Source organism: Pelodiscus sinensis, chromosome 2 (genome assembly GCF_052426305.1).
Source record: "Pelodiscus sinensis isolate ZL-2025 chromosome 2, ASM5242630v1, whole genome shotgun sequence".
In the NCBI taxonomy this organism is placed as follows: domain Eukaryota; kingdom Metazoa; phylum Chordata; order Testudines; family Trionychidae; genus Pelodiscus; species Pelodiscus sinensis.
The window spans coordinates 13,609,051-13,619,550 of NC_143053.1; positions in this window are offsets into that span (position 1 = coordinate 13,609,051).

Genomic DNA, 10,500 nt, shown 5'->3' on the forward strand with positions numbered 1-10,500 from the left:
CAAAGAAACTCACACAGATCCAAACAGACATAATCTTCCTTTCCAAGAGCAAACAGATGAACATCATGCTTAAGGGTCTAATGGTGAAAAACTTACTCCAATCTACATATCCCATGGACTACAGCCAGAGATTATGCCCCACACTCGCAAAAAACCTCAGGAATCACCTTATCAGCATTCTATACAACAAACAGAAAAAAAAGTCAAGGAGGAGCTCTCGACATTAGAAACTATCATAAAAAACCAAAGCGTCTACACACACTTAATCTTTTCCAGACTTTACTACAATTCAACAAACCACCTACAAGAACCACTTTATCTCCCTTTAGAAGCAAAAGGACAAACTATCCAAACTGCTACACGCCTCAGGATCTCTCATTCCCGCAACTTTCCACTCACTCAGCAACACTGTCAACCTATCTAACCACTCTCCCAGCCCAGCAGAGGAATCTGTCCTATCTTGAAGACTCTCCTTCTGCCTCATTATCCCTACGAATATGATTCAGTTCTGTGGAGATCTGGAATCCTATTTTTGCTGCTTCCGCCTGAAGGAATATTTCCAACACACCGATGTACAACACACTGACCTTGCTGCTCCCCCTCCCGCCCCCGCCGATCCCACAAGAGGAAGGATTCTAGGTGGACCCCACTAATGGTCACAACTAGAGCCTTGATTTCCACATTGACTGCTTCCTCAAACGTGCTCGAGCTGACATTGTCAGTAAACAACAACATATAACATATAACCCGAGTCATGCAGAACACAATGCTATACACAGCCTCAAAAACAATCCTAACATCATAATCAAAGAGGCTGACAAAGGGGGAGCTGTAGTCATTATGAATAGAACAGATTATGAACCGGAGACTACTAGACAACTCACCAACACCAGATTCTACAAGCCTCTCTCCTGTAACCCACTAAAGAATACCAAAAAAACTGAAACAACTGCTCATGAAGCTCCCTGATGCTACTCAGAAACAAATTTATACTACCCCCCAATATCTGACCAGGAGCTTTCTATCTGTTACCCAACGTACACAAATCTGGAAATCCCAGACAACCCATCATCTCAAGCATTGGCACACTTACAACAGGATTATCTGGCTATCTCGACTCCCTCCTCAGACCCTATGCTACCAGCACTACTAGCTACCTCCACGACACCACTGATTTCCTGAGGAAACTGCAAAACATCAGTAATCTACCTGAAAACACCATCCTGACCACTATGGACGTAGAAGCCCTTTGCTCCAACATTCCATATGAAGACGGATTACAGACCATCCTCTGATGACAGCACTGCATTCCTGATTACAGAACTCTGTGACTTAGTCCTCACCTACAACTACTTCTGATTAGGAGACAATTTGTATCTTCAAGTCAGCGGTACAGCCATGGGCACCCGCATGGCACAATATGCCAACATCTTTATGGCTGACCTTGAACAATGTTTCCTCAGCTCTCGCCCCCTAACACTTTTACTCTACTTATGCTATATCGATGACATCTTCATCATATGGACCCACAGAAAAGAGACTATTGAAGAATTTCACAAGGATTTCAACAACTTCCATCCTACCATCAACCTCAGCCTGGACTAGTCCTTGACACTACGGTACAATTAAATGATGGACAAATTTCCACCACCCTGTACTGGAAACCTACCCACCGCTATACTTACCTTCATGTCTCCAGATTCCATCCCAAACACATTTCTCAATCTATTGTATACAGCCAAGCCCTAAGATATAACCAGATTTGTTCCGATCCCACAGACAGAGACAAACACCTACAGGATCTATATAGAGCATTCCTAAAACTGAAATACCCACCTGGAGAAGTGGAAAAACAGATTGACAGGGCCAAAAAAGTACCCAGACATGAACTACTTCAAGACAGACCCAAAAGAAAAAACAACAGAATTCCACTTCTCATTACCTACAATCCACAACTCAAACCCCTCCAACGCATTATCCACAATCTACAACCTATCTTGGAAAATGATCCCTCACTCTCAGAGGCCTTGGGGGAAAGGCCTATTCTTGCTTACAGACAACCCCCCAACCCAAAACAATTTTTTTTCAGTAACCATGCTACATAGCTATATCATAAGCATCCAGTAACCCAGCCCTGCAATCAGTCCTGGTGCCAACTCTGCCCACATATCTATACAAAAAAATTCATCACTGGAGCCAGCCACGTAAGCCACCAAATCAGAGGCTCATTTAACTGCACATCCACTAATGTGATCTATGCCATCAAATGCCAGCAATGCCCCACTGCTATATATATTGGACAAACTGGACAGTCCCTATGGGAAGGAATCAGTGGACACAAATCGTGGAATGAGGTGTACAGATAGTTCAAACTAGCAAGCCATTCCGCACTATCTAGCCCGTGCCGTGTGTAGCCGCGCGGCACGGGGTTCGAACAAGCCGGCATTTAAAAATGGCGCTGGCCGGCTTATGCAAATGAAGCCCGGGAAATTCAAATCCCGGGCTTCATTTGCAAGTGCGGTATGCCTACATTACCCCACTAGTTCGAACTAGCGGGGTAGTGTAGACATACCCTTTGATATTTATATACCCACTCTCCGCCCCCATCCTTATTTTTGGTTCTGGACATCCAACAGCCTGAAGAAGTGGGATGTGCCCACAAAAGCTCATGATACCATCTGCATGTTTTGTTAGTCTTTAAAGTGCTACCAGACTATTAATTGTTTTTTTTTAAACATTCAGTTAATATTAACTTCTTGTGACCCTTTAGGAGTCAGCTCTCTCTGAAACATGAGTATGGGTGCATGCATCAAGCTCCCATTAAACTCAAAACATTTAGCCATAATTTCAGAGTTCATCTAAAAGGAAACAGGACTGCTAGTTTGATTAGAATTACTTGCCCATTAGAGGATCATTCATGTATGTGCTCTTGGAATGAAACTCCTCATAGCAGGCAGTAAAGGCACCCAGAGAGCTGTTAAGGGTATTGTTTGGGTTACAGCACTCACCTTTCTATGGCAGGCAAAGTCCTCAGGTCCTTTGTGTAGCAGAGCAGTTCCTCTAAAGCACAATAGACATCCAAGCTCACCTGAACAGACCAGACCAGGGTATGCTAGTGAGTTGCCTTTGATCAAGTGTTTCCCAGGGTGCAGGGGCTAAGGTTAAAGTGTGGAGATGTGTGAGGCTTGTGTGAAACCCTGGAGAGAGACAGAGACATCTGGAGGCAGGACAGAGGTTTCTGCAAGCTGGAGTTGTCTCTGTGCTTTTACCACCTTTGTTCAAGCAAACAGGGATTGAGTAGACTTTATAGACCAACAGATTCCACCAGGGTATATCTGATTCCACATCACCAATTCCTGATAGAAGCAAGAAACTGAGCTGCAAGGCCCTCAAAAACTGGAGTGACAATGTGATGATACATATTATAGTAGTGCCCCAAATCGGCACAGGGTCATAGATATGTATTGTCTGGTTGGGCTTCTGCTTTGAAGAGCTTTAATCCATGGTGTGCTGCTGTACTGCAGAGGACCCGGCTTAGTACGGAGAGGCAGGGGGCTCCTCAGGAGTGAAGCCAAAGTGCACTGGCTGCTGGCCCCACCCCCGGGGACTATAGAATAGTCGGTTAACCGATAAGAATTCATGAAGGTACTTGACTAGTCAACCAATATTTAACATCCCTAATTCATACCACTTTTCAAATCAACTTCTGAAATATCCCACTGCTCAGATCATGTCCCTTCCTCCTCCAAGCCCTTTCCTGGTTGGTCACCACTTTTCCCCCGTATTATGTTCAAGTACTGTGTCTTCACTATAAAGTCTCTGCACCACATTGCCCTTCCATGTGTCTCAGCCCTCATTCCCTCTCTAACTGCATGTATCCTCTGAATCCTCTATTTCCAACTGAGTCTTTTGTCCCATTCTATTCTTGCCTTTGTGTCTTCCCCTGTGGGGTCTGATGCTGGATACCGTCTCTTGCTTCCCAGTGACAAACAAAGTCACGCCAGCTACTCCTCCTCCAGGTTTGTTTTAACCTGCACATTTCTCGTGGAGCCTTTCTATTTTGCTCCTGTACTACTGCTATCTAAATTGGAATAGCTGCCCCATGGAATAGCTCTGTGTGTGTGTGTGTGTCTCCAAATTCAGACCAGCGTTCTTTGGGATAGGGGACTTTTAAAGTTCCCTGTGAAGCAGTGAGCACATTAAGGCCCAAATAAAAATTTAGATTGCCCCCTTAGCGCATTGTCCTTGGTTAGTCTAGTTTCCATAGAAGATTTGGTGCTATGCATGCTTGTGCCAAACAGTTGATGCAAGAGCTCTAAAATCCTCCCTCAGTACTTAGAGCCAGATGCTGAGCTGGTAGAGATCACCTTAGTTTCTCCCTCTTCCCCCTCCTCTCAATCCTTTGGCTGCTTCTCTCACTTGACCAATGTTCATTCTGACTGTGTCTAGATTACACCTCTCTGTCGACAGAGAGATGTAGCTTAGGCACATCGAAATTGCTAATGAAGCAGAGTTTAAATATCCTACGCTTCATTAGCATAAACATGGCCACTGCTTTTTTTGAAATGGAGCTTTTTTGAAAACCCCCCGGCAGTCTAGAAGCAGATCTGTCGAAAATAAACCCTTTTGACAGATCCTGTAAAATGGGGAGCTCATTTTTTGAGCTCCGTTTAGAAAAAAAACGGTGGCCAAGTTTATACTAATGAAGTGCAGGATATTTAAATCCCTGCTTAAATATTACCTGGTATTGGCCACTGTCGGTAGACAGGCTACAGGACTAGACAAACCTTTGGTCTGACTCAATATGGCCATTCTTATATTCTTACGTAAATTCTTATGTTCTTAATACTCACCCTGGGACTGGGACTGAAGGGAGGGACCCATTAGAAATGGGTCAGCCCTGTCAGCTCTGTGCCTGCTGGAGACTCTCAGGAGTATCTCTGGCAGGCGAGATGAACAATGTTTTGGGTCCTTTGAATTGTGCAGTCAGCACAAAAGGAGAAGTGCAGGGTGGTCAGTCTTCCTCTCTAAACATAAATAGCCCAGAGTCTTAAGACCACCAGTACTCTGACCATGCAGAAAAAGGAGTTCACCACTCACATTGCCATCCCTCCTTTCAGAACTCTGTCAGTGTCCCGTTCAAAATGGCCGTTCCTTCACTCTCCACCCACCGTCTTCCTCCTCCTGCCTCTTTCCTGCAGTCCCCTCAGATTCCTGACTGTCATGCCACCTAGTCTATTCTGTTCCAATTTGTATACCAGGCCCATCAACATGATATCGATCTGGAACACTCTTCTCCCCTCCCACACACACACCTGCCTCTGAGATACAGAATCACTTTACTCTTGAGGCCAGTGTGTGTCCTTGGCTGATAAGTGATCTTCCTTCTCTTAATGGTTGTGTGATTCCATGTATAAAAATCAGGGACTCTGTTCACATAAATCAAAATGTCTCTTACAATGACAACACACTATAGTCACTATTCAGATACATTGCATGGCCCTGACTCTGTTCTTATTTACGTCATTTTGAAACTCGTGTAACTCCACTGTTTTCAATGGCACTATGAATTTATCCAGGTGGACCTGTGATTGATGGGAGAGTCTCAACTGTTGCAACCAACACACCTGTAACCTATATACAAAATAGATGTTAGTGTCTATTATTATTTTAATTACTTTTACTGCGACTCAGAGTAAACATGGTATTGGAGACCCTAAGAGCCACAGTCAAGACTGAGACCCTTTTGAGCAGGCCACTGTACAAACACAGAAAAGAGACAACCTGAAATACTTATGTTTCTTTCTCATCTGATCTGAAGCAAAAATCCTAAAAGGGAATGATCAAGAGTGTTTTTCATGCAGGTCCTTAGGAGCCAAGTTAATGCAAGCTATTGCTCTTGGGGCCTGAAAGTTTGAACCTTGCCACAGCTTATCTGCTTCAAATTTCAGAATCAGAGGTTTTGACATGTGTAGTCAAGAAGAGTGCTCTTTGGAGCCTCGAGTCAGGAAGAATCGCAGAAGACAGAGAGGAGCATATAGTCTCCCTTGAGCTGTGCTCTGCCAGCTCCTCACTGCAGAAGGACCTGTTACCAGTAGGACATTGCTTCAAGGAAACTCAGCTAGTGTGGTTCTCATTGGGCCAGCAGGGGTATGCTGTCAAAACCACGGTAAAGGTGCATCGATACAGCACCCTTAGCTCAGAATAAGATATGCAATTTGAGCTATGCAAATTGCACATGTTGTTTCAATCTAATTTCAAAATAGCTTATTTCAAAATGTAGCGCTGTCTACACAACACCAAATTTCGAAATAAACGGCTATTCCAAAAAGTCCCTTAACCCTCGTAGAATGAGGGTGACAGGGATATCGGAATAGCGAGCCCCTTATATTTCGAAATAACGAGCTTGCTCAAAAGACGTGGAATAGCTATTTTGGGATACCGGAAGTATCCCGAAATAGCACCACTGTCTAGACGTATATCACCATGGAAGGAGTAATCTGAAGGGAAATCCTCATGTTGAATGGGAATGAAAGTGAAAACTTCAGCCAGTTGCACTCTTGTTGAAAGAGAGTGAATGTATTTGGGATGTTGGAGGGAGCAGTTATTATTACAGGTTGACCCTCCTGTGGTCTGGTACACTCTGGTCGGGCAAAATCCGTGGTCCAGTAGGACCACTGAAGTCATTGGACCAGAGAGCCCCAGCCACAGAAGTTGCAAGCAGCTGGGAGCTCAGCTGGCAGGCATCCTGGAGGCAAGTGGCCTTGGGGCAGGAAGCCCAGCCAGCAGCCGGAACAGGGCTGGTCAGAAAGCCCTGCCAGCCGAGAGCAGAACTCCACTGGCTGGGGGCAGAGAGCTTGTGCCGGCTGGGGGCGTGGATCCACTCCCAGCTGGGGGCAGGGAAGCCTTTGTGGTCGGAGACATGTGGCCACCACTGGCTGGGAGCGCGGAGCCCCTGCCACTCAGGGGCAGGGAGCCCCACCAGCTGGAGATGTTGGAGTCAAAAGGATCCATCATGTGACTCCACTGACAGGAATGTTATGAATAGGCTGAGACCTGAGATAAGGAAATACTGCTGTACTAGTGGCATATGGGAAGTGTTTTATGCAATCTCTTAGGCTTCGTCTACACTGCGGCTTTTGTCATAAGAGCCTATGCAAATGAAGTATGGATTAGCATATTGCTATGCTTCATCTGCATAATTTATTCAAAACCTTTTTGCTCAACGGGTTTTTGCACAAAAACAAGCAGTGTGGATGGGGTTTTTTGCACAAAAACCTCATTTTGTGCACGATCCTTATGCCCTCCCAGAGGGGCATAAGGATCTTGCACAAAACAGGGGTTTTGAGCAAAAAAAACTCCATTCACACTGCTTGTTTTTGCGCAAAAACCCATTGAGCAAAAATGGTTCAAATAAATTATGCAAATGAAGCATGGTGATATGTTAATCCATGCTTCATTTGCATAGGCTCTTGTGGCAAAAGCCGCCATGTAGACATAGCCTTAAAGTACTGCTGGAGCAAAGCCATTGTTTATTGTGACCCAGGCTCTTATTGCATAGCATGATTCCCACCAAGTGAGGCTAGCTGTGAACCTTCAACTCTTTAGCATTATAAGGAACATCTCTGATTTTGGGGTGAACACCGACACTGAGAGTTGTGAATGAAGTGAAGTTCACCAAGGGTACATCTAGACTACAAGCCTCTTTTGAAAGAGATAATCTAGACAGCCATAACACTTTCGAAAAAGCCATGTGCTTTTTCGAAAGAGAGCACCCAGACAATCTGGACACTCTCCTTCGAAAAAGCTCTGTTTGTGTTCAAGAATGCCTTTTTTCAAAAGACCTCTTTCAAAAAAAAGGCATTCTTCCTCGTAAAATTAGGTTTACCGCTGTCGAAAAAACCGCCACGTTCTTTCGATTTAATTTCAAAAGAACGCAACGGCAGTCTAGATGCATGTGAAGTTTTTTTTTTAAAAAGGACACTTATTTCGAAAAAACTCTGTAGTCTAGACATAGCCCAAGTGAGGTAAAAGGGCCTAAAAGAGGCAAAGAAATTAGTGGCTCTGGTAATCCATGCATGTGTCACCTCCAGGCTGGGTTACTATAACTCCCTGCATCTGAAGCTGAATGAGAAGATAATGCCCGGGCACCAGCTTGTACCTTTTCTGGGGCTCAGATCAGGCCCATGTCCCTTCACTGGCTCCCAGTCTTCTTCTGATGCGAGCTTAAGTTCTTGGTCCTAATTTCCAAAGCAATTAATGGATCAAACCCCAGCTGCATCAAAGGCTGAATTTTAGTATATGAACCTCTATGACTTCTGCGCTCCTTGACAAAAGTACAAGTCCCACAGCCCAGGACGAACCATGTGCAAGCTGTGGACAAGACATTCTGTCTTGTGGGGATCCCGATATGAAATCAACTCCCAGAAGAGATCAGGCAAATTCAGTCGGAAATACTAAAAACTTGCCTCTTTAAGAAAGACTATAATGGATATTCACCTTTTTGTATCCTCAATCCCCGACCAACTCCCCCCTCCAAAAAAACCCCAAGCCCCCACCACATCCCAAGCAGCATTTTAAAAAGAGAGATGTACTAGGGCAGTGGTCACCAACCAGTAGATCAGGATCTACTGGTAGATCTTGGAACCTCTGACAGGTGATCTTGACTGGTTTGGCCAAGAGGCTATCAAATGCCAGCACTTCCGCTGCCCTTCCCCACACTGCTGTGCACCTTCTACCCTTTCCTTGGAGCTGTGCCCTCAGCAGCTTCCTATTTTCTGTGCAGGGCAGGGGAGGGAGAAAAGGAGCGCTGATGTCAAGATGCCCCCTCTCCCACCCTGTATCCTACGTCCACAGAGCAGAGAGGGGGCACAACATGACTTGGGAGGGTGCTTGCTGGTTGCTTTTGGGAGTGGTGCAGGGCAGGGGTGACCCTGCCTTAGCCCCACTGCATCACCACCCAGGAGCCACCTGAGGTAAACAGTGCCCTGCTGGAGCCCACATCCCGAAACCCTAGCCTAGTCATGAACCCCCTCCTGCACCCCAAGTCCCTGCCCTAGCCCCGAGCACCCCTGCATCCAAACACCCTCCGAGAGCCTGCACCAAGAATCCCCTCCAGTACCTCAACTGCCTGCCCCAAGATAAGCTCAGAGCCCCTCACACTTCAAATCCCTTAATCCAAGACCAGAGCCTGCACTCCAACCTTCAGCCCCAACCTGGTGAAAGTGAAGGAGGATGGGGGAGGGGGAGAGGCTGGAGTAAGCAGGGGTGAGGCCTTGGAGAAGGGGCACAAAGGGGAGGGGACAAGGGTATTTGGGTTTGAGGTAGATCTTGGATTGCATTTAAATTCAAAAAGTGATCTTGTGCTTAAAAAGGTTGGAGACCCCTGTACTAGAGACTTTATGATATCCCATAAGAACTCCACTATTGCTAGTGATTTCATGTGACAGGTGCCCAGGTATGTACTGGTGGGAGACAGTATAAAATCCTAATATAGAAAAGACAGAAATAACTCATTGGGAAAGGAAACATGGAGGACAGTTGGAGATCACTAAAGAAGACTGGGGAAACCCACCCATTGAGGAAAGGAAAGCGGAGGAGGAGGGATGGTTTGATAAAGTCAGGGAAAGTCTGGGAGGCACAACAAGGGTTCCAACTACACTGAATCGTGATCTCAAGGTTTGCCTCCAAAGCAGAAATAGAAAATAGGAGCTTGCTTGTGTCTGATTCAATTTCACCTTTCCTTAAATCCTTACCCATCCCTAAAACGAGCCACGAGTTTTGGCCATTGCCAATGTTCTGAAATTAACAGTGAAGCGGGTGCCATTCTCGCAGCATTTGGCACTGATCATTCTGCTTGCATGTTGTCCCCCTTCTGGGTATCTATGTTCTGTCTAAGTTGTAAGTTGTTTGGGGCTGGGATTACCTCTCGCTCTATAGACTAACTGAAGTGTAGGAGCATAAGCTTTCATGGGCAAAGACCCACTTCGTCAGATGCATCTGACGAAGTGGGTCTTTGCCCACGAAAGCTTATGCTCCTACACTTCAGTTAGTCTATAAGGTGCCACAGGATTCCTCGCTGCTTCAGCAGATTCAGACTACACGGCTACCCCTCTGATACCTCTCACTCCGTGTCTTTGCAGGGCCTAGTACTAAGTTACAGCCTCTAGGCAACCAAAAATAGGAAGTGGGCCACGGGCGTGGCTCTCCTTCACCTCAGTGGGTCGCAGCAACCAGAGCGCAAATGAGAGTCCACTTGTGGCCCCACTGCCCTTCTTCCCCACACATCTTGCACACCAGAGCCATGCACTTCCTACACCTCCCCTCTCCCGTCCAGAATTTGTGGAGGAGCCACGAATCACCTGAGTCATGCTCCATCCCCACTTCTCCCCCTCCCTTCTGGAGTTGGAACACCGTGAATCAGCTGTCCACTGGTGTTCCTTCTGTGAGGGAGGGGGAGGAGCAGAGACAGGGCAAGAATCAGGCGATTCATGTGCTCCG